This window comes from Lactuca saligna, chromosome 4 (assembly GCF_052625555.1).
Source record: "Lactuca saligna cultivar CGN05327 chromosome 4, ASM5262555v1, whole genome shotgun sequence".
Lineage (NCBI taxonomy): Eukaryota > Viridiplantae > Streptophyta > Magnoliopsida > Asterales > Asteraceae > Lactuca > Lactuca saligna.
Window position 1 is genome coordinate 256,122,680 of NC_136420.1, and position 24,517 is coordinate 256,147,196.

Sequence of the window (24,517 nt, forward strand, 5' to 3'; positions counted from 1 at the left end):
TTTCATCCTTGTTCTTTATGATTGGTCATGTTTAGTCCTTGAGTAAATTTTTATTTAGAAAGTGAGTACGTTGGGCGTACTATAGGGGTATGTTGCGCATACTCATGCGCTTAAAATGGACGCGGTGTCGCCAAGGTATGCTGAGCGTACCAAGAGTTACACCGGGCGTACCCAGCCCAGGTGCAAAACCCTAATTCCGTCTTGTGCACTATTTAAAGGGTGCTAAGGCTCATTTCTCAGCCTCCATATCAGTGAGTGAAACCCTAAAAGAGAGCCCCCATCATCCTTAGTGTGTGAGAGTGTTGATTGGAGCTTTAGTGCCTTGGTGACTTAGTGAAGAAGAAGGAAAGCAGTTCTTGGAAGCTAAAGCTTGATGTGCCATTTTGGATCTGAGATCTATAGAGCAAGGGACTACACTTAGAGGTATAAAGTTCAAAACTTTCCTATTCTTTTGATTTGTTGTTGCATGTGCTTTTGCTCTTGCTAAAAACCCCAAAGGTGGAGACTTTATGAGTGTAAAGTGCTCCATGGTCCGAGATCTATCCCGATTCAGTGCTATTAGTGATTTAGAGCTATAAAGCTTTCATCTTTAGTGATTAGTTTGAGGTCATGCTTGAGTATAAGCCTTCTAGAGTTAAAGGATGGATCATTGTGAGAGTTGGTGACTTATCCAGCCATGCAAAGCATAAAGTCATCAACTTTATGGATTAAGAGGCTTAGTGGTGGTCGGATCTAAAAGTTGGACGTGAGTCTTAACTGTTTAAGACCTAAAAAGTTAAAGTGCTGAAGCTGGGAGTACGCCGGGCGTAATCCCCAGTACGCGCCGTGTACTGGGTGGTGTTCCCCGTTCCTGAGAGGTAGCCGGGTACGCCCAACGTACACATCTGGTACGCGTAACGTAACCCGGAAAGTTGACTTTTAAGGTATGGTCTATTGTGAGGCTTTTGGGTTGTGAGAGGGATAAAATGGTCTTTTACCCTTCTGAGAGTGTCATATGAGGACATAGTCTAGCCTTTGAGAGTTATAATAATTAGAGTATTTATTTTATATGATTAGGCGGAGGTTAGACCAGCGTTACCGAGTCAGAGATTACCGAGATACCCGAGGTCAGTCTTCTCACTATACTTTACCTAGTGTGGTAACAGAGTTATGTGATAGAGTATTTTAGAGTTATATGCCAGTGTAATTGCATGTTATTTATGTGCTATGATTTATTGTGATATGTGCTATGCATGATTCAGAGTTACAGAGTTAGGACTTTTGGGTCCACAGAGTTAGGGCCAGAGGGCCCATAGAGAGGGCTGGAGGGCCCCACTGAGACACCTAGACCTGAGGGTCAACAGAGTTACAGCCTCGAGTGGCTATTATGTGTTAGAATGGTATTTTGGGGAACTCACTAATAATTTATGCTTACAATGTTATGTGTTATGTGTTTCAGGTACCAGCGACGATCGCGAGAATGCGCCGACATCATTCGTACGCATGCACACCGGAGTTTATGTATTTTGATCTTGGGTTTTGTACTGATACAATGTTGACACAATGTTTTTATTTATGATTGCAAATGATATTTTATGGTTTCCAAAAGTGAAAAAAATTGTTCAAATTTTGACAACGTTACATAAAAAGTCCTAGTTTCTGAGTTTGACAGCGACAAGGAAGGTGGTAGCACCTGCTCCTGCAACATTGAGGATTACAGACGGCCGTCAAGGCCGGAGTGAGGTGCTAGTGGCGAAGAGTAGAGCTTTCCAGATAACAGTAGAGGAGGCACGGGTGACTCCTGATGTGGTAACGGGTATGTATCTTCCTTTCATATATTTATTTGTTATGAATTGTTTCTTATGGTTATATGTTTTATATAGGGTCGTTCTTAGTGAACGACATTTCAGCTATAGTCTTGTTTAATTCGGGGGCTACCCGATCATTTGTTTCGCTTGCGCTTAGCAATAGGTTTAACAAAGCTCCGGGGGAACTAGATTGCCCACTTGAGATTGAGATAGCTGATGATAGGACCGTCAGGATCGCAAGAGTGCATAAGGGGTGTTCGCTTCGGTTATTCGATGAGCAGTTTTCTGTAGACCTGGTTCCTATTCCTCTGCGAGGGAACAAGGTTATAGTAGGTATGGATTGGTTGAGCCCCAATGGTGCTGTGGTTGATTGTGAACTGCAGTTAGTGAGGGTTCGCACTCCCAGTGGGGGAGAGTTAGTGACTCAGGGTGAGAGGCCACGACATGGACCGATTCTTTGTTCAACAGTGAGAGCGAGGTGCTACTTTCAGCAGGGTTGTGCGAGGTTCGTTGCCTACGTTTTAGATGCCCGGGAGGAGGGTAGAACGTCGGTCGAGGCATGTGCCTAAAGTATCGAGGATAGTGTCATGTTGGTCAGCCTATCGATAATCTGTCCTACGGAATCATGAATAGTGTCATGTTGGTCAACCTATCGAGCGAGAAGCTGTGCTATCAGAGTAGTCCTATTGAAAAAGAAAGTAAGGGCATAAGTAGAGAGAAAATCCTGAGTATTACTCTTTAAATAGATGATAAAATCTAAAATGAAATTTTGATTTGATAGATTGAGAGAAAATCCTAAGAAAGGTGCTTTTTGAGTAAGGTCGACTTTCTTCGAATGCTTGAGCGCTTCTTTCTCATATCGATCATTCAATATCCTTGACTTTTCAATAAGGGGAGAGTTAGCTAGGCCGTTTTCTTGCAGGAGTGCTAGCGCATACCCTTACGTTTTCTTTGCTTGCTCTGCAATACGAGCCTCATACAAAGCCGCACCCCTTTAATATGATGAAGAGAGGCCGCCCTCTTTTCTTTTCCGCACCAATCCTTATTTACTACTACATCTTTTTTGGGGTCTATAGCTCAGTTGGTAGAGAATTGGGCTTTTAACCTAATGGTCGCAGGTTCAACTCCTGCTATACCCAAACCTAACTTGCACTATACTATGAGTAAGGATGTGTAGTAGCATAAAGAGCACTCTTTGGCCTTTAGATTAGAGGCGCTTCACCGTATTTGATTGGATGGAAACATCTATCTAAAGTGTGCAGTGAAGGAGAAGAGTAAATAGTTGGGGAAAGAAGAAAATGGCACATTGACATTCATCTTCCTCTCGAAGGGCTTTGAGAAAAGGGGCAACAGTGAAGATACTGATACCGTGTCTATGGGGTCTTAGTAAGAATCTGCTGCAAGCAAATGCATGTAATGGAGGAATGCCCTCATTAAGATTTAAAACTTGTCGTCTACTTGAAGGAAATGTTTGGAACATGAAACTTACAATAATACAACGCCGCATTCTTCGAAGATTAAGGAAAAAGACGAGATCTATTAAGAGAATGATTTATTCTCGAAAAAATCTGAATAATACATCCAATTACAAACTACACAAAAGTTTACCCTTGATTTGAATTTTATCTTTGTTATCAGTACCTTTTTTTTCATTAGCTTTGGCGTTCGGGTTGCCTTTAGCGCCGGCGAGAGTCTTTCAGTCGTACCTTCCCATTCGGATTGGTTTACCTTTACTGAGGATATGCTGGAAGACTCAGCGAGTTCCGGGTGTAATAGTAGTACCTCAACAGTAAATCAACCGCTTCCGGGGGAACAAGCTACGCCTCCCGCTCTTCCGGGAGCTTGGAATCTGCCCTACACCCCCTACCCCTATGGTCCGAAGGAAGTGATAGGAGTGGATTCAGTCCGCTCTATAGAGGGCCGCCTCCTGTCGGGCAAAACAGCACCTTCGTTGCTAGATATATATCTAGCCCGGATCAATGTCGAGGACCTATTCGAGGTCAAGGTGGATATCATCCGGGAGATGGCGGGCCTGCATCCAAGTGGCGATTGGCTGGGGCGGGGGGCTCGAGCCCTCGATAATCTGAGGGGGAAGGAGTCTTCCGGGGAGCTCCTTCAAATGCGTAGAAACCTACGGGCTAGGAATTTTAAATCCGAGACCTTCGGCCTATTAAAGGATAAGGTTTTCCTTAGGGATACCCCCCCTTCAGAAGGCTCTTATGCATAGTCCCGTGATCCACAAACGGACGCATGGGACTATACCTTCCTAGCTGCGTGCAGCCTACATGTGGTTACCGTAACGTCAGTCACTAAGTACTCCATACGTGGGAAATGAAAGCGGAATTCATTCGGATCCTACCACATATTCAATCTTTTTTAGCGGTTTCTCATTCATGGAGTTGTATTTAGTACGTCTAAGAAATTTGATTATCCACCGTTAGTCAGTAATGTGGGCTGGCTTGGATTACTTAGTGTTGCGCGCCTAGGAGGGCAGAGCGCTTTGGGATGCGGAGGAGCTATTATCACCTAGTTCCTTAACCTAATGCGGCACCGGGTTCGGACCGCAGGGAACCGTAGCATGGGGGCTTAGAATCCTTTTGCCATTGCAAGGTTGGCTAATCGTATGCAGCAGGCTCGAAGACCACTGGTTCTGAAAGGCACATGAGTCCAAACGCTATGTTGAATGTGCGACTGACACTAGGTAGGTACCTGTGCAGGTGAGGCGTCGGTCGTTCCTAGAAATGGCGGCAGCGGAGCGAGGAGTTCACGATCGAATGTGCTGCAATCTAGGGATCACAAGACAACTCTTTCGCTCTCTAGGGATCGGGGGGCATAGAACAATTCTTCTTGGAGGAGGGTTGGTTTGCCCAGGTGATTGATCCTGCCATAATGTAATCCTACCTATACTATAGCATTGACACCCAAAGTAGAGCATACATACGACGATATTCATGCGTGAATAGCAAGGAGGATAAAAATGGCAGTAGATGATAATGAGAAAAGGCGCCGCGTCTGGGCGGGCGGAATGGATGAGCGAAAGGTGTCATGCCATGGAGTGGGTAATATCCTGAGTCTCATGTAAGACAACTAAATGCACCTTGAGGTGCTGCCGAGGAACTGAGGGACCTTCTCGAGCACAAGATAGGTAATATAGAGATAGAGCTAGCCTATTCGTTATGGGGAATCAATGCTCCGGGCTAAATAGAGCTTACCTACGGCACCTGGCTTTCTCCGGTGCATATTAGCTTAGTTGTGCTTAATAGGCCGGTTTACATTCCTCTCTGGTGGCCTCCTTACCTTACCCCTGCTACACTCTCAATCCAATCTACACCTTCTGAGCAAGATGCATTGTGATTTCCTCTTCTATGGAAGCACCTATGACCCGGGACGGGAAGAGAAAGACTTTTTTTCTGCGGTGAGCTTTCTCTCGTAAAGCCAAAACCGCCCCAAGACAAGTTCCAACTGTTGGGAAGGGGACATGATCAATAGAACCTGGCTAGATCCAGGATGGGAGAAGGGCGCCCATTCCTAACCACTTTTGAAAAGGTTTGCTCATGCTGGAGGGAGCATCCCCACTTAGTGATCGGTCCACTAGTTCACACATATCCGAAGAAGTTGTCACAGACGGGCCACATGCAGGGAAACTTGCATGTGTGGTTCTGGCCGGGCTTTCCTGAGGTATCTAATAACCTTGCTTCAAACTCAAGCGCACACTAGAAAAGAAAGGGCTTAGGCTTTGAAAGGTGTCGACTACCTTCTTACTGACAACACAACTATGTGCTGGCACTCAATTAATAGCGTTGGCACGTCACTTGGCTCCTCTGCTGACTTCAGCTGCAAATACTTTCTCCTTAGGCGCATATCTCAGCAACAAAAAATGAGGGTTTCGCTCGTTATAGGACTTAACCAAACATCTCACGACACGATCTGACGACAGCCATGCAACACCTGTATGAAAGTCAGTACCATCCCGTTAAGGATAGGTTTTCTTGTTCATATGTCAAGGGATGGTAAGGTTTTGCGCGTTGTATCGAATTAAACCACATGCCCCACCGCTTGTGCAGGCCCCCGTGAATTCCTTTGAGTTTCGGTCTTGCGAGCGTACTCCCCGGCGGAGTGTTTCACGCGTTAGCTGGGCCCTTGATCCGCGTAGACCAAGGGCGAACACTCATCGTTTACGGCATGGACTACCAGGGTATCTAATCCTGTGCGCTCCCCATGCTTTCGCACCCCAGCGTCGGTAGGGACCCAGAGAGCTGCTTTCGCTTTTGGCGTTCCTTTGTATATTTATGGATTTCATCCCTACACACGAAATTCCACTCTCCTCTATCTCACTCAAGTGAATTGGTTTTGAGAGCATCCCGTCACTTTTTGGCGAATTTCACTTTCAACCCGATTCGCCGCCTACGTGCCCTTTATGCCAGTCATTCCGAAGAACACTTGCCCCCCCCCCCCCCCCCAGTCTTACCGCAGCTGCTGGCATGGAGTTAGCCAGGGCTTCTTCCTCGAGTCTTGTCATGATCTTGCACTCGACGAAATAGCTTTACAAGCGGTATTGCCCTTCTTCACTCACGCGATATTGCTGTATCGGGCTTTCGCCCATTGTCCAAGATTCCCCACGGCTGCCGCCCGTAGGAGTCTGGGCTGTGTCTCAGTCCCAATGTGGCTGATCATCTGAAAAGACCAGCTAACCATCATTGGCTTGGTCAGCGTTTACCTGACCAAATACCTAATACTACGCAGGCTCATCAAACAGTGCTTTTTATCTTTCTTAGGATTTGGCCCGAACTATTCGGCAGATTCCCACGCGTTACGCACCCATTCGCCACTTTGTTCTCAGCTCTTCTCACCTCCTGGGCGAGACAAGGTACCTTTAGCTAGGAGCCTCTTTTCCTTCTGCCCAGCTCCACGAAAACAACGTTCAACTTGCATGTGTTTATCATATAGCTAGCGTTCCTTGTGAGCCAGGATCAAATTCTTCTTTTGACTATGATTTAGCCCTACAGTGGTAGAACCTGGTGAACTGGGCGTACTACTTCTCAACCTTCTGTGAACTTTTCTTTTCTTATGATTTTTGCTACTTTGTTTAGTTTAGTGATTGATATCTTAGAGAAGCTGCTAAAGTAAAGACAGGCTCTTTCGAAGTAATGGTTATGGTCGACTTGCTTGAATCAAAGAAGAAGAAACCCCTGGACTAGAGCCTTTAGTGCTTCTCCCCCATGAATGTGATCAACAAGAATTGATGTACCCACCATTCTAGATATGTGGAATCGTCTTGCGCCATATGTATTGAGATTGTTCGGGAAACATGGTCCAAGCCCGGTACGAGGATGACTTGTGCCTAGGGGTGCAATGAATACTTTCCCGGTATGCCGCTCCGCGAGGTAGAATAAAGTTATCAGATGTCCCTTTCATTTACAACAACCTTAACCGCACAAGCCTGGGCTGGGCCTACCTCCATCCCTAGAGGATCCGTATGAGGAGGAAGCTCCACGTACGGTTTTGAAGCCGAGCCTTTCCAACAATGGGGCCTAGGGACTGATATGATGATTGGTTTAGGTATGGCAGCCAACCTACTACGGGCACCTGTAGGGATTAGTGTGTGAGACCGCTATCCACAAACTGATGCATGGGACTCACCGTTTACTTGGGAATAGAGAGGGGAAACATAGCATGTCACAAGAGCAAGGCGAGGTTTGGAACTCTATTACGAGAGGGACGCCTCACGAGCGGGGCTTTTAGAGATGAGGCCTTTTTGTGAAGCCAAGTCAATTTTGGGCCACCAAACCCTACAATTGATGAAAACGCCCTATGGTATAGAGTAAAGGGAAGCGTGTACGTTGTCACACTCCCTGCCTTCCAAAGGTGCCTAGAGGACGGTCCAGATGCAGCAGAGTGATGACCCTCGAGCGGATTCCCCACTGATAGGGGGGGGGGGGGGCAGGAGATAGCCATCTCAAGGCACATCACGACCTATAGTAACACCAAAGAGACCTGGGAAGGAAACCCGATTGGGAGTCAGAGGATCCATAGTACCTGCAGCCTCCCGGACTTCATATTCATCATTTTTTAAAGCGGGGGGAAGGGATCTTTTTTCTACAACGGAAAAAAAAAACAGAGCAGATTTGACTCGGCACAACCTAACGATACATCCAATACTAATGATCTATTCTTAGAATACGTTGCTAGATCTCTACTCTAGAAAGCTATACAGGAAACAACAAGAGCGGGTTAACCCGGGGCTTACCTTTAATTACTTCTTTCACGAAGAGAGAACCGCGTCCGTATAAGTTAAAGGGGTGGAAGGCCCCCTGAGTCAAAGGGAGAGCTTTTGCCCCTCTTTCCAAGAGAGACGATTCAGTATCTAAATTGGCTGAAGGAGAGTGAGAGTTCGAAGTTGCTGGTAGGTCAATATCCGGGGGTTTCTTTCCCTTAGTAATAGTCCTTCTGTGAAATATGAGGCCCAGAACCCTATACGAGGCAGTGAGAGGAGCTGCTTCTTCTATTCATACTTGCCCATCATGACCCTTGCCCTATGTTAGCCAATTTCAACTCCACACCATACCGCAGCAGCGGTTGCAGCTCGATTGAAATGGGTCTAATCCTGATATGGGTTTTGGCGCCTTTGATTAAAGAATGTTCTCCGCCTTTTTTGTCCACCTACCAGGATAGGTAATTGTTGGAATGTGCTTCATTGGAACATAGCTAATCGTCCTTGCTTTTAGAGAATTTCGGGCTCTGCCTCGGCCTTTCTGCCTATAGTCTAAGGAACCTATTATAAGGTAGCCAGATAGCTCTAAGAAGTGGGGACGACCTCGTAGTTTATAATGATTCTTTCACTCCTATTCCCTCATAAGAGGAGGATGCCAAGAGTTTCGCTTAATGGCCTAAGGACTACCTGACCTTCCTGCAATTAAATTCCCTAATGAAATCAACTACCTGTCTAAGTGCACTAGCTGACTTCTCTATTGCATAACGCTTCTCACCTGACTTCGTAATCACAGCTAAGCTGCCTACTGTGAGGATCTAGCCGTTGCTTCATGCTGACCTTCCTTCATAAGAATAGGCTAGGATTAGTCCGGATCTAGCCTTAGTTTAGTAAAGACCATCAACAGGTTGAACTCTATTTGAAGGAAGGCATCTATTCAAGTCTTTACTGAATTCGATATGTGTAGATTCGATTCGGAGAAGAGATTCTTTCTTGTAAGAACATGGCAAGCTAAGTTCAGTCATTCAGAACTGGAAAGCACCCGGAAGCACTAGACCAATAAGCTAGATCTCCCTACGGGGCATTGCACGTTTAGCCAGACTGCTCTGCTCGTGCTTCTCCTTGTGTCTTGCACTAGAACAGGGAAATCGCTACTAAAGCACTATCTCTCTTGAATTGAAAGAGTTCTATCTGGGTCAAAATGCTATGGCTTGCTTATACTCTTTCAAGCAAGGCGAGAAGCGATTCTCTTAGACGACCTACCTGACGAATCAAAAAAGCTATAATAAGGCAATCCATGGGCATGGAACCCCGAAATAGCCAATTTACAATCATTTAATCAGGTCAAAAAATTCTTGCCGGTGGGTAGAACTAAGACTCATTTTAGCCAGGAGCTTACTTTCACTACTTATTTAGCTACTTTAGGTCATTGTAGTCCATATAAGAAGAATCAAACTTTATCAAAGCTTGCATTCAATGTCGTTGATTCAATTTCTTCATGCAAGAAATTCTAAAAAGAAGTTTCCTTTTCAGGAAAGATATTCTAGTAAATAGAAAACTCTCCATTCATTCATGAACTGTCTTGCCCGTGCCATCAAGAGCTAGAGCTATATCTCTCGAAGGTGTCTTATCTCCACCGATAGGAACTTCCCACCTATCAAGGTAACCTCACTCGTGAACCACGAACTAGACTTACAGACAACCTAAGAAGAAAGGGAGTCTCACCCATATGCATAAGAAGGAAAAACTAGAAGAATAAACAAGATAGAACGCGCATACAAAGAGGATTCTTAACCGTTCGTGAAGAGAAGATAGTTGTTTTAGGAAAGGAAAAAAGCCAACCATAGCAGAACGCAATCAAAGTTTTCATCCTTAGTTGCTCCTCCAACTGATTTCATTCATTAATAAACTTGCTTGAACGTTCCATCAAGAGCTCCAACTGCTGTGAGGATAGGATCTTTGGGTTGGGCACAAAAGCTGCATTGATTTGACTTCTTTGCTTCTGCTATTGAAGCGTAAGAAAACTTTATCAATTCTCATTCTTCTTTGGTGACAAGGAAGGCTACCCCTGGATAAAAGTACTAATCCTTCTTTCTACTTACTCGCTAACTAAGATAATGTTATTTACTGGGAGAAGTAGTACGGATTGTTGTTGTCTTCTTTTTGGCGGTCGGTGAGGACTGAACTTTGATTTTCTTACTTGAAGTCATAGTCTTTCTCATTTTATCTTTTGAGAGCTGTATGTAACTACAGTTCTTTGTGGGATAGGGAAATCTCCTAAATTACAAGAGAGGAAGATAGAGTTAGCATTCATACATAGCTACACTAATTCCAGACCGGTTAATGCAAGAACTATAAATAAATGACCAAGATCCCCTATAAAAAACAAAATGTCATTCATACATAGCATAGTCCAAGCGAACCTTAAAATCATTACTAAACTATGACCGGCCATCATATTAGCAAATAAACGTATTCCTAAGCTTAATGCGCAAAAACAATAAGAAATTAGCTCAAGGAGTACTAAAAAAGGTGCTAACGGCAGTGGGACTCCTGCAGGTAATAAGAAGCATAAAAAATGAAGCCCATTTCTTTGAAATCCTACTATAGTAATGCCAATAAAAATGGAAAATGAGAGACCTAAAGTAATGAGAAAATGACTTGTAACTATGAAGCTATAAGGTATCATACCTTGAAGATTACAAAATAACAAAAAAGTAAAAGTGACCAAGATGCAAGGGAGAAACTTTTGTTTAATATTTCTAGAAAGACCCCCTATTTGTTTGTTACTAGGTTAAGCACGAAATCATAAATAAGCTCTACCAAGGATTGCCAAGCATTTGGTACTAAGTTTCCTCCTCCTTTTTTTGTAACACAATGAAACAGAAGTAGGACCAAACTGAGAGTTAGCAGCATAAACAAAGATGAATTTGTGAATGAGAAATACAAGTTTCCTATCTTCATAGGAATCAATGGGAGAATGGAAAATTTCTCAAGTGAGCTGTTGGGCGTAATCGTAAGAAACACTTTTCATTTCATTCCTTTAGTTCCGCTTCTTTCTCTAAAAATTAGGAAAGACTTGTCAGAAATCGCAAGTTGGCTTGGTCCAATCAAGAAAGGCATGGGACTCTTTGGGTATTGCTTGGGTCAAGTGAAGTAAAGACTGGCTACCTATAATATAAACATCCGTCACTACACACTTTAGATATAATGAAAACCTTTAGTTTAGGAGTCATTCAGGCTAGATCTAAAAAAAGAACCTTTAGTTTAGTACCCTATCTTGAGCAGGAAAGTGTTCAGTAGGAAAAGACTGGAAGAAATGGGATTCGAACCCATGCATGATGCAATCTTCTTGTATTTCTATTTAGCAAACCAATGCCTTAAGACCTTGTGCTATCCCCTCATGATCAGATCAGATAGCCCTTTGGGAAACCAACCCATTTCGCTCTATCATTTCTTCTTTCTTTCCTAGCCTAGTCAAAAAAATATTTAGGAAGGTGTAACGATACAAAATTTAAGACCAAAAATTTCTTCTAATAAATCATTACTTAAAATAAAATCATCATTCCAAAACATAATACGAGTATCCATTTTCAAAACACATGTTTATTATCAGAGTAAACATTCCCAAGCTGTCTAATCTATGGTGTGTGCCATGCGATCACCCGGAGCTCTTCCCTCTGCTACCAGAAGTACCTGAAACCAAAACTGAAAACCGTAAGTACGAAGCTTAGTGAGTTCCCCACCCTACCACATACCATGATTAACCACATACTGCACATACTGGGCCACGCCCACTATCTTGGGCCTCGCCTCCTACCTCGGGCCTCGCCCGCTACAACGGCCCAACCGCTCGAGGCCCCGCCTGGCTTCGAGCCCCGCTCGGATACATATTTGTTTTACTTAGGCCTCGCCTGTCGCAGGGCCTTCGCCGCCAACAAATAATAACACATAAACATTTCACAACACATAACTAACACATGCAACTGGTTATGTCCTAAGGCCTCGCCAATCCTGGGCTCGCCCATGTCCTGCTACTGATGAGTCATGGGACCCCGTCCACGCTCCTAATGGTAGTGAGGAACGGGCCTAGCCTACTCTCACTCCTATTCTAGTTTGCGACTCGCCCCTATTCTGCTACTAATGAGATATGGAACCCCATCCACACTCTGCTATTGGTGAGATACGGGACCTCGCCCACACTCACCTCCCTACTAGGCACATATATGTATCACACAGACAACAAGTATAAACTATCATATAAACAATTCCTTGGGCACCCGCCCGCTATTACTGGACCTCGTCCTGAAAATCATACTAGCATATTGTGCCTAGGGCTAACCCCCGGGTCTTCTACTCATAACTACATGGGCTGGCATTGTGGCCTTAGACCCATTCACACAAAGGGAAACTCACCTGCACTGGCTGAACTTGCTGATGATCTCACTAGTTGCTGTCCGACAACTCACGGAACTCCTGCTCCCCTTGCTCCCCGAACTACCAATATCAATGCAACACTGAGTCTAACTGACCCCCGAAAGACAACCAAGTCAACCTTGGTCCAAGGTCAAAATCTTGGTCAAAGTCAACCTTCCAGGTCAACCCTACTCGCCGAGTCACCCTACTGACTCGCCGAGTTCAAAATGATCAGATTCCTTCCATTCACGACTCGACTCGCCGAGTCAGTCCATGACTCGCCGAGTCTACCGATTTCTGAGTCCTGACCTGTCCAACTCACTGAGTGTCCACCGACTCACTGATTCGAGTCTCAACTCGAAGGGTTTGGGGTTTCGCGACCTGACTCGCCGAGTCCAAGAACAGACTCGCTGAGTACAAGGCAATCTTCATACGACTCGACGAGTTGTTCATCCCACTCGTCGAGTTTCTCCACAACTTCATGCTACTCGCCGAGTCCACTCAAAGGACTCGCCGAGTCCCTTCACTTCTCCTTACATGCAGAGGACTTTTGAGTCATGCATGGACTCCAAACTGTAGATCTACCCTTCCCAAGCCTATCCCTTACGTAAAGTTGCAATCTTTACGTGTAGAGAAGGAGATCTAGGCAAAACATGCCAAAAACTAGGGTTTAAGGCCAAAGGGCTTCAAAATCGACTCAAGGGCTGATACTTTTTGCTTCTCCATGCCATAATACACTTGGATTTGAAGTAGCAACTCCAGATCCGGCTTCTAACCCATAAGGGTGGCTAATCATGGCTTAAAAAGCCCAAAACTCACCACCAAGATAGATCTAAGGGAAGGAAATGACTTAATACCTTCAATACTTCAGAAAGGCTCCACAAACTCCAGATCTAAAGCCAATCCTTGAAGCTTCACTGATTCCCCTCCCTATTGTTCCTTCAAATCACCCAAAAATGGCTTGGAAGCTTGAATGCACAACAATGGAGGCTTAGGCTTCGTTTTCTGAACAAGGGGGCTCTAAGGAACCCTAATGGAGAGAATAAGGAGCTTAAATAGTGCCCAAAGTCTCGGATTTAGGGTTTTCCCCGCACAGACCAGACTCGTCGAGTCCACTTGGCCGACTCGCCGAGTTGGCCACTTACACCTTGACCCGGATCCCGCTCGGAATCGCCGAGTCCCTCCTTGGACTCGCCGAGTCTACCCTTAAAATTAGGGCTTTTCTTTCCTTTCTTGGCCTTCAAAACGTTGGGTGTTACAACTCTCCCCTACTTAAACTAAACTTCGTCTTCGAAGTTTGCTATACTCTACTGCCTGCGATCTGCCTCCAATACTCCACCATCCATTCTAACACCAGCTACCTAACTTTGCTGGCCTTTCGCTCAGTCATTCAGACTAATGTCAATCCTTACCGATAATAATCTCGGGTGCATCCTGACCCTGAACATCCTGGAAACACAACTTACTCAACCGAAAATCTTTCTGGTATTCTCCGAGTACTGCAACATAGGGGTTCACCCCTTCTTTCCTTGCGCGATTTCCTTGCCTTCCCAAGGCAACGCTCCATAACCATTTATCTCCTCTGCCACTGTGAAGACCTGGTCTTCACCCAATCTATTACTCCCGCTACTCTGTATGGGTCATCATTGCCAGTATCCACTTGGCATTCTTTCTACTATCATTCGGTGTCGAGCACCCCACGATCGACTAACTGAATTCCACCATACTCTGCATCCCCAAACTATTACTGACTAGAAATCCTGCTATTCCTTATCTGGCTTCCGGATGAAGTGAGACCATCCTGGTCCCTACCAACCTATCAATATCTGGATTACCGACTCTCACCGATTGCTGACCCAGCACAACCACTAGTCGCTCCCAGCGACATTCGAAGAAACTTCCGCCACCTATACTGCTCAATCTATTCTACCATGCTGGCAATACAATTTCCTAGGATCCCCGATCCCCTTATCTAGACACTAAGATCCTTACCAGGTCCCACCTATGCTACTAAAACTCACAGGCCTTGCCCACGGGTCTCACCCAACCATACTACTGAGCAACCCTGCTCTCCGGTCTCACCTATACTGCTATACTCATACGGGCATCGCCCACGGGTCTCACCCGACTATATCGTAGAGCGGCCTCTTCCAAGGTCTCATCTCTCAATGGCTATATAGGCAACTCCTTACCATTCTCATCCATTCCCCATTCCCGATCCCTATCTGAACGCTAGGAGATAAGGGCCTCGCCCCGACTCCGCAAACGAAGCTACTACAGAATGCTACGGCTGCCCCGTAGTCTGACAACACTTCCCACCACTGACTGCTAGTAAATGCTATGACCGCCTCGTAGTCTTACATCACTTTCCACCACTGACTGCTGCTAAAGAAAGTCGAGGCTCTCCCACCACTCTTCCATGCTCTACATGCTGCTTCTGCCACTGACTGCTAACACGAAAACATCTCCTGCTATTTGACCTCAAGATCTCCATTTCGACTCACACGAGTCCTACAGGCGACCCTTCAACCTGAATCCGGACCACATACTCACCATTACCCTTTACACGCACGATTGATGGGAAGTTTCTCAAACTCCCAACCCTGAACTACTCAATCCGTCAAACGCTGCACTACCTCCTTTCCTTCTCAGAAATCATATACTCAATCTGGATTTGCTTGCTCTTACCCTTATACACTCGGAGGATTCTCCCCCACTTGGATCCTGCTTACGCCTCGATGCTCAATGAAGAGAAATCCCAATCCTTGCTACCATAATCAATCCGTTGAGGAATCCCAAGCTTACCATAGCTAAGGATCTAACCTGTCCATTCTAAAACTTATACGGCTCCGAACTAGCGAGACATACCGAGTCCCTCCAAGGCATGCTACAGATACTGCACCCTAAGTAACCTTCTTCGATACAACCCATCCCTTAACTACTAACCAATATCCAAGGTATGCAGATGGCATATAACTCGATCACAATCAACCCGCTTAAAAATAAAATACTCATACAGATAATGATGCAGAACCATAACAATATAACATCATGCACAAATAGAAGAACTGAAAACGAACATCGCGTACCTGCAACGTCCAACGCTGCTCGCGTTTCCAAAGTAGCCATCTGAAAAGCCCTGCCTCCTACCACAGGTGCCTCCGCACGGCCCTGACGGTCATCTGTGATCCTCAAAGTTGTAGGGGCAGGTGCCATCACCCGTCCTGCTGAAAGAAAACTGGGGCACTGGGCCTTCTTGTGGCCCCGCTGATTGCAGTGAAAACATATCAAGTCTGATCCCCTGGGTGATGGTAACAGTACAATATCTGCTTAAATGACTAGTCCGACCGTACCTGAAGCAGCCAGACTCACCACCACTACCACTCCTGCACGCGCCCCCGTGCATCCTACCACACTTTCCGCATCGACTGCTATTGGTGAGATACGAGACCTCGCCCACACTCACCTCCCTACTAGGCACATACATGTATCACACAGACAACAAGTATAAACTATCATATAAACAATTCCTTGGGCACCCGCCCGCTATTACTGGACCTCGTCCTGAAAATCATACTAGCATATTGTGCCTTGGGCTAACCCCCGGGTCTTCTACTCATAACTACATGGGCCGACATTATGGCCTTAGACCCATTCACACAAAGGGAATCTCATCTGCACTGGCTGAACTTGCTGATGATCTCACTAGTTGATGCCCGACAACTCACGGAACTCCTGCTCCCCTTGCTCCCCGAACTACCGATATCAATGCAACACTGAGTCTAACTGACCCCCGAAAGACAACCAAGTCAACCCTAGTCCAAGGTCAAAGTCCTGGTCGAAGTCAACCTTCCAGGTCAACCCTACTCGCCGAGTCACCCTACTGACTCGTCGAGTTCAAAATGATCAGATTCCTTCCATTCGCGATTTGACTCGCCGAGTCAGTCCATGACTTGTCGAGTCTACCGATTTCTGAGTCCTGACCTGTCCAACTCACTGAGTCTCCACCCGACTCACTGATTCGAGTCTCAACTCGAAGGGTTTGGGGTTTCGTGACCTGACTTGCCGAGTACAAGGCAATCTTCATACGACTCGACGAGCTGTTCATCCCACTCGTCGAGTTTCTCCATAACTTCATGCTACTCGCCGAGTGCACTCAAAGGACTCGCTGAGTCCCTTCAGTTCTCTTTACATGCAGAGGACTTTTGAGTCATGCATGGACTCCAAACTGTAGATCTACCTTTCCCAAGCCTATCCCTTACGTAAAGTTGCAATCTTTACATGTAGAGAAGGAGATCTAGGTAAAACATGCCAAAAACTAGGGTTTAAGGCCAAGGGGCTTCAAAATCGACTCAAGGGCTGATACTTTTTGCTTCTCCAAGCCATAATACACTTGGATTTGAAGTAGCAACTCCAGATCCGGCTTCTAACCCATAAGGGTGACTAATCATGGCTTAAAAAGCCCAAAACCTCACAACCAAGATATATCTAAGGGAAGGAAATGACTTAATACCTTCAATACTTCAGAAAGGCTCCGCAAACTCCAGATCTGAAGCCAATCCTTGAAGTTTCACTGATTCCCCTCCCCCGTCTTCCGTCAAATCACCCAAAAATGGCTTGGAAGCTTGAATGCACAACAATGGAGGCTTAGGCTTCATTTTCTGAACAAGGGGGCTCTAAGGAACCCTAATGGAGAGAATAAGGAGCTTAAATAGTGCCCAAAGTCCCAGATTTAAGGTTTTCCTCGCACAAACCAGACTCGCCGAATCCACTTGGCCGACTCGCCGAGTTGGCGACTTACACCTTGACCCGGATCCCGCTCGGACTCGCCGAGTCCCTCCTTGGACTCACCGAGTCTACCCTTAAAATTAGGGCTTTTCTTTCCTTTCTTGGCCTTCAAAACTTTGGGTGTTACAGAAGGGCTACCGTTATATACACAATTAATAAAGGATGCCGAATCATCCACCGAATCCTATGTTTCAACCTAGTTTATTTGATGAGTATACCTGTTTTTTAGTTGGCCTCATGTATATCTAGGCCAATGTGTCTTATTGGGCTAAGTATGTGCTTAGTTTTGGTTAATCCTTAGGCTCTTTTTGATTACGTAGAAACTTGGATTATTTTTTTTCCTTTGTAATCGTAGTCTAATTTCAATAATTTTTTCCATAGGTTAGTTTCTCTATTTTAGAGCTCGGGGAGTGTCTTGAGTTCTTTGTTTAGTTGCATAGGGTGGGGTATGCCCATTCATTTATGTTTACTTCGGGGGTTCTCCTCCATCGGTCAATGTATTCTTACTTCCTGAAAAGAAAGACTAGTTAGGTACCGTAGGGAGAGCATATTCCAACACTTCGGACAACCACTTGACATTGGCACCTTGGCCAGGTAGATCCGTCCTACTCTCCGGACCTGACCTCTACTTTTTTGGAGTACGAGATAACTCAGATGGACAGATAAAACAGGACCTGTCAGTTACGCCTTTGGGGGCCGCCACCTATAGCTTTTGTTTATGCTGTAGCATCGGTTATTGCTCTGGTTATGAATGGCCCAATATATCTATGGCAACCACCCCTAATTTTAGTAGATGGAGATGCGCACCTAGGAAAGCGCAAAATAGACCTACATCTTGGCCATTTCCGGGGCAGAGATAGGGACCATGAAAGCATGCGATTCAATCAAACCTTTTCGAACAATTCCTAACATAGAAGAGGGATGATAATAAGATGACAACTCAAGCATGGCTTCAATAGAAAAGGAAAATGAGGACTTGAGTGCGAGACTACCCGGATGTATTCTCGGAGGATTTGTCTGGGATACCTCCGGAGAGACAGGTTGAGTTCAGGATTGATCTGGTTCTTGGCACGACTCCGATAGCCAGGGCACCATATCGGTTGGCTCCTCCAGAGATGCAGGAGTTGTCTACGCAGCTGTAGGAGCTGCTAGACACGGGTTTTATTAGGTCGAGAAGTTCACCCTGGGGGGCCCGATCCTGTTTGTGAAGAAGGATGGGTCGCACCGTATGTGCATAGACTACTGGGAGTTGAATAAGGTGACGGTGAAGAATCGTTACCCACTTTCGAGGATAGATGACCTATTTGATCAGCTTCAGGGAGCGTCTTGGTTCTCAAAGATTGATTTGCGCTCCAGGTATCATCAGATGCGAGTCAGAGGTGAAGACGTGCAGAAGACTGCATTTAGGACCTGCTATGGTCATTAGGAGTTTGTGGTGATGTCGTTTGGGCTCACTAATGCTCCAGCCGCGTTCATGGATCTCATGAATCATATATCCAGACATATGTTGGATCGGTTTGTGATAGTGTTTATCGATGACATCTTGGTCTATTCCAAGACTCAGGAGCAGCACGAGGAGCACCTAAGGGAGGTGCTACTGACTTTGAGGAGGGAGAGACGTTTCACGAAGTTCTCCAAGTGTGAGTTATGGTTATGCGAGGTGCAATTCCTTGGGCACCTCGTCAACCAGAAGGGTATTCTAGTAGATCCGGCCAAGATAGAGGCCATGATGCAGTGGGAGGTCCCGAGGTCTCTATCTGAGATTCAGAGCTTCCTAGGTTTGGCAAGGTACGACAGGATATTCATTCAGGATTTCTCTAAGATAGCAGTTCCGCTCACGCGACTGACTAAGAAGTCGGTAGTGTTTTGTTGGGGGCCTGAGCAACATGCATCATTTTAAACCCTCAGATAGAGATTGTGTGAGGCACCGATTCTTACCCTGCCAGAGGGAGTGGATGACTTTGTAGTCTATTGTGATACTTCTATCATAGGAATATGAGCAGTTTGGGCTTCGAGCTTTTGGGCCTCGGTGTGGGTTGTGTTTTGGACTTAGAATCTTTGGGGCCTTAGGAGTCATCAGAAGTCTGTGAATATGGGCCTTGTTTAGGTGTTGGGCCAAGAGTAAGGCCCAATAAAGAGATTTAGGCCCAATGTAGAAAATGGGTGCAATTAGAGGGCCATTGGAGTACTTAGAAGGAGTTGAGGGTTTCGGCCATGTTTGTGACCCACACCATAGCAGGGTCATTTTACCCCGAGGTTTGTTATCAGTATTTGATTTTGTATTTATGGGATTTGTGGCCGAGGAATTTAGGAGTGGCAGTCAGACAGTTTCAGATTTAGCATCTTAACAACCAGCGTTACAAGGTGAGTTCTACTTCCAGTAGGAATGGGCCAACGGCCATAATGCCAACCTGTTTAGTTAGTAGTAGTTCTGGAATGTAGTCCGATGCAGTAGTTAGAGGGCTTAATGTCTTTGTGATTCAAGCCTGTTTTATCTTTTTTGTTCCGGACACTGGTCCGATGCAGTATGCAGTATATGTGTTCATGCTAGTTGATATGCTTATGCTATGCTATATTCAGTCAGTTTCTGGACTTCGGTCCGATGCAGGGGACAAGGTCCCAGTTAGTTTTGGACTTCAGTCTGATGCAGAGGGCAAGACCCTGGTCAGTTCTGTACTTCGCTCCGATGCAGTTTCCAGACTTCGATTCGATGCAGAGGGTAAGGCCCCACTTAGTTCCGGACTTCAGTCCGATGTGGTTTCCGGACTTCGGTCCGATGCAGTGGGCATGGCCAAATAGTTGTTTATTTGTTATTGTATGGTATGTGGTAGTTTGGGAAAGCTCACTAAGCTTTGTGCTTACAGTTTCAGTTTTGGTTTTAGGTACTTCTGCAAGTAAAAGGAAGAGCTCGGGTTGATGGCATCGCACACACCACGGCTTCAGTTTTATCCTGGGAGTTTTATTCAGATATTTTGATATGATTAATAGAGTTTTGTTTCGACACAGTTACTATGAATTTTGAGTTATTCATTCCATGGTTTTATTATATATGACATTCGATGATGTGACTTTTAGTAATACTAAAAAAAATTGGGTTGTATTTTGGGTTGTTACACCCTGAGGCTGCTAAATGGAAAGAGGCTATGAATAAAGAGATACAGTACATGTATGAAAATCAAGTTTGGAACTTGGTTGACAATGTACCAGGTCGCAAGAGAATTGGGTGCTAATGGATCTTCAAGAAGAAGACCGACATGGATGGTAATGTACACACTTATAAGGTGCGACTGGTTGCAAAGGGCTTTCTCAAACTCTGGGAGTTGATTATGATGAGACCTTTTCACCAGTAGCAAAGATTAAGTCTATTAGGGTTATGTTAGCCATTGCTGCATTTCATGATCATGAAATATGGAAAATGGATGTCAAAACCGCTTTACTTAATGGAAAGTTGGCTGAGGATGTTTACATGAGTCAGCCAGTGGGTTTTGTCAGTACAGAGTACCCTAATAGAGTGTGTAATCTTGACAATCCATTTATAGATTGAAATAAGAACCTTGCAGATGGAATCTTTGCTTCGATGAGAAAGTTAAAGAGTTTGGCTTTTCGAGGAAGGAAGATGAATCTTGTGTATATGTCAAGGCTAGTGGGAGTATATTTAGCTTTTTGGTATTGTATGTGGATGACATACTACTTATAGGAAATGACATCCCAACTCTGCAGGAAGTGAAGTCCTGGCTTGGGAAGTGTTTCACTATGAAGGACCTTGGAGAAGCTGCCTATATCCTAGGGATAAGAATTTTAAAATATAGGAGTAAAAGAATAAATGGACTTAGTCAGACAACCTACTTGGAGAAGGTGCTGAATAGATTCAACATGCAGAATTCGAAGAAATGAGAGTTACCGATCTAGAGTAACGCCAGACTGAGCAAGAATCAGAGTCCGAGTACAGAGGTTGAGATAGCAGAAATGAGTCGAGTACCGTAGTCTTCTGTTGTAGGCTCAATCATGTATGCTTTGACTTGTACTCTTCCTGATGTGGCCTTCGTATTGAGTATGGTCAACAGATACCAGGGTAACCCTGGCAAGGCTCACTGGACTGCGGTAAAGAACATTCTCAAGTACCTGCGGAGGACTAAGGATTAGGTCCTCACCCTCAGTGGGAGTGATGACTTCAGAGTATTGGGGTATAGTGACGCTATCTTTCAGACTAATAGGTATAATTTCCGCTCTCAGTCAGGCTGGGTGTTTACCTTAAATGGAGGAGCAATTTATTGGAAAAGTTCCAAGCAGGAGACAGTGGCTGATTCAACCAGCGAATCAGAGTATATAGCAGCAGGCAAGGAAGCAAAGGAGGCTATATGGATAAAGAACTTCATTGGAGACATTGGAGTTGTACTAGCCATAAAGGATCCTATAGAGATTTTCCGTGATAGTGAAAGTGCAGTTGCCTTAGCAAAGGAACCAAGGGATCATGGGAGATTTAGACACATCGACAGAAAATTATTGGATAAGGTGTCTAAGTCCATAACTTATTTGGTATATACTTGACCCGACCCGACATGGTCCATTTGGGTTGCATTTCATCCAAACTATTTATGGATAATTTTATGAGAGTTATACACATATGTTTATTAATATATTGTAAGTTATAATATATTAATATAAAGTCATGTTATTTAATTAGTCTTAGTCTTAAATTAATTATGAATTAATTTAGAGAATAAAAGGAAGACGAATTAGATTGTGGGCTATTGGTTTTATATGGTGTGGGCTAACACTCATTTGTTAATGGGCTAGACTTGTATGGAAGTCCATGGATGATCCATGAAGCTTTTAACCCATGGATCCTTGGAAAAGGAAAGGTCATGGGTTATTAGGGTTTCACCCTAATCATGTACACTATATAAGCATGCTTTTGTTGCATGAAATAGCCATTAGTATGTGTGTTTGTGTGTGACCGATTTTATAAGTGTGTATACACTCTCTCAAAGTTTTCCAAGAGTTTGTGGTGATTTGTGATTACATTTGAGGCATTCACACTATTGGTGCTTGGCCCTCAAACTCCTTAGGAATCAAACTCATTATCAAAAGGTATGTAAACTCATCTAATTCTTTTATGTTTAAAAGTACCCCATGCCATGTTAGATATGTTATGAGCCTTGGAAAAATTATTATTTTGCATGTATTTAGACAAACATAGATCCAAGGTTTATTAGGGTTGCATGCACACTTAGGAAGTGTTAGATTGCTCAAAACCCAACAGTGGTATCAGAGCCTAGGCTTGCTTGTTTTCTTGAATACCTGATGCAAATTGCTGAAAAATGTCAAAAAATTGCATCCTGCACAGCAGACTCGCCGAGTCCATTCATGGTACTCGCCGATTCCATGTGTATATTCAACCAACTCGCCGAGTCAGTTCATGCACTCGACAAGTTGTCAGGCCTGAGTGCAAATTTTCGAGTTTTGGTGTTGGAATTGGTCTAGAATCATTACCTTAAACTGTTTTGATCTTATAAAACCTGTTTTTGATGTGGTAATGATGATGGTGGATCAATTTCAATGTTATAATCAAAATTTCAAGTTTATATGTGTTCATATGATTCTTGAAATTATTGATGTGGATGTTCATGTTCATATGAGTTTTGTTAGATCATAGGAATTATTTGCAAATTGTTTGTTAGTTAATTCTTGATCTTAATGTGTTTTAATGGAATTCATAATTTGTCCTCAAGTTATGGAATTCCAAAAGTTTTTCTTTTAAATGTTTTTTTAAGATGTCATAAGTTACACTTTTGAAGAGTTTTTATAATAAATGCTTTTATGGACTTCATAACTTGTCCTCAAGTTATGGATTTCCAGGAGACTCTTCATTAAAAGTTTTAAACACTTAATTAAAACTCATAAGTTATGAATATCCAAAAGGTTATGAAGTATTCAAAACTTGCCCTCAAGTTTTGGAATTTGTAAAGTCTCACACAAACTTTAATTCCACATCCTAGAGTTTTAAAAGTTAAAATTCAACACTTATACTATTTATAATATTAATGGTTAATTATTATACATATGTATAAGAATAAGTCGTTTTACCGTTAGTAGGCCTCATTCACGAAGCCGGTCTATAAGGTGGGTATAAGGTTGTTGCCTATAAAATGGCAACTTAATGGGTGTCCACTCTCACCCACCGCTTGCTTGATCGGTGGAGGGTCGTTAGCCGAACGGGTAGGAAAATGACTTTAAATTCTCATTAAAAGTATGATGAATATTATAAAGTAACTAAATCTTTTTATTTAATTCCCAATCTTAGTTAGTTTAGGAAAAATGTGAATTTGGTGCTAGCCCATGGAATTCACACTTTGTACCTTACCAAGTCGTTGGTGGAGCGTGTGTGGTTAACCGGCACACTAACTTGGACTAGTAAGGACCACGAAGGGTGACTTAATGTTTGTCATAGATCAATGGAGCGTGTGTGGTTAATCGGCACATTGATTAGGTGATAATATTAAGGGTACCAAGTGAATTGGTATGGTTATTCACACCTTGTTTTGTCATCCTCGGCATCCCAGTCACAAAATTTGAGAGGGCACACTCGAGATTGAAACATGCCATTGAAAAGTTCAATGAATCTCAAAAGATCTAGGAATTTCAAATCCAATTAATAGCTAATAAATTATTTCATTTTTCATGGTGGAAATTGGTGAATCGTCATTCCCCTACCTTCAAATATTTTATAGCTTGGATTACGGCATCCCTCTTCCAAATTATAAAATATTGTGTTGGATCCTAGCCTTAATATTTCATATTGGGTGTTATATTAAGGACTTTGAATCAACTAACTTGATTTTCTACCATTATAGATGTCTGGTTCAGACAACTATGATCTTCCCAAATCTCATGACGATGGTGTCCCTCAACATCATGCTTCACTTCCTCCACCTCCTCCAATTATTCTCCCTCACCCACAAGTTCTTGAAGAGTTTAAAGTCACTCAATCCCTATTGGCAAGCATAGTCTATGTGTACTCACATCTTGGAGATAAAGTCACATATTGACAAGCTGGGAGAGTTGGGTGTCAAAGTCTTGTGAAAGTTGGATGTTCAATCACTCTCTTAGTAACATAGTGAGTCTCTTTGGGACTACTATGAGACAGACTATGACATGACCCTTAATGATGTTAGCTATTTGCTTGGTGTTGTGGAATCAACAATGATTTGGAACACCAGTAAAGCAAATTTGATTAAAAGAACAACTTCCCAAGTCTTAAATGGACATTGACAATGGTATCATTGGATATCTAGAAAAAGATTTCTCTTCCCAATGG

At 44.0% G+C, this 24,517-nt stretch overlaps 1 non-coding gene and 1 pseudogene across 1 annotated transcript; one reads left to right on the forward strand and one right to left on the reverse strand.

Annotated features, from left to right (window-relative positions):
• The first annotated feature begins 2,853 nt into the window (after window positions 1-2,853).
• On the forward strand, window positions 2,854-2,926 carry TRNAK-UUU (transfer RNA lysine (anticodon UUU)). Its single transcript has one exon. It is a non-coding gene; the product is annotated as a tRNA-Lys (tRNA).
• A 2,971-nt stretch (window positions 2,927-5,897) lies between these two features.
• On the reverse strand, window positions 5,898-6,765 carry LOC145044747 (18S ribosomal RNA; annotated as a pseudogene).
• Window positions 6,766-24,517: the final 17,752 nt, after the last annotated feature.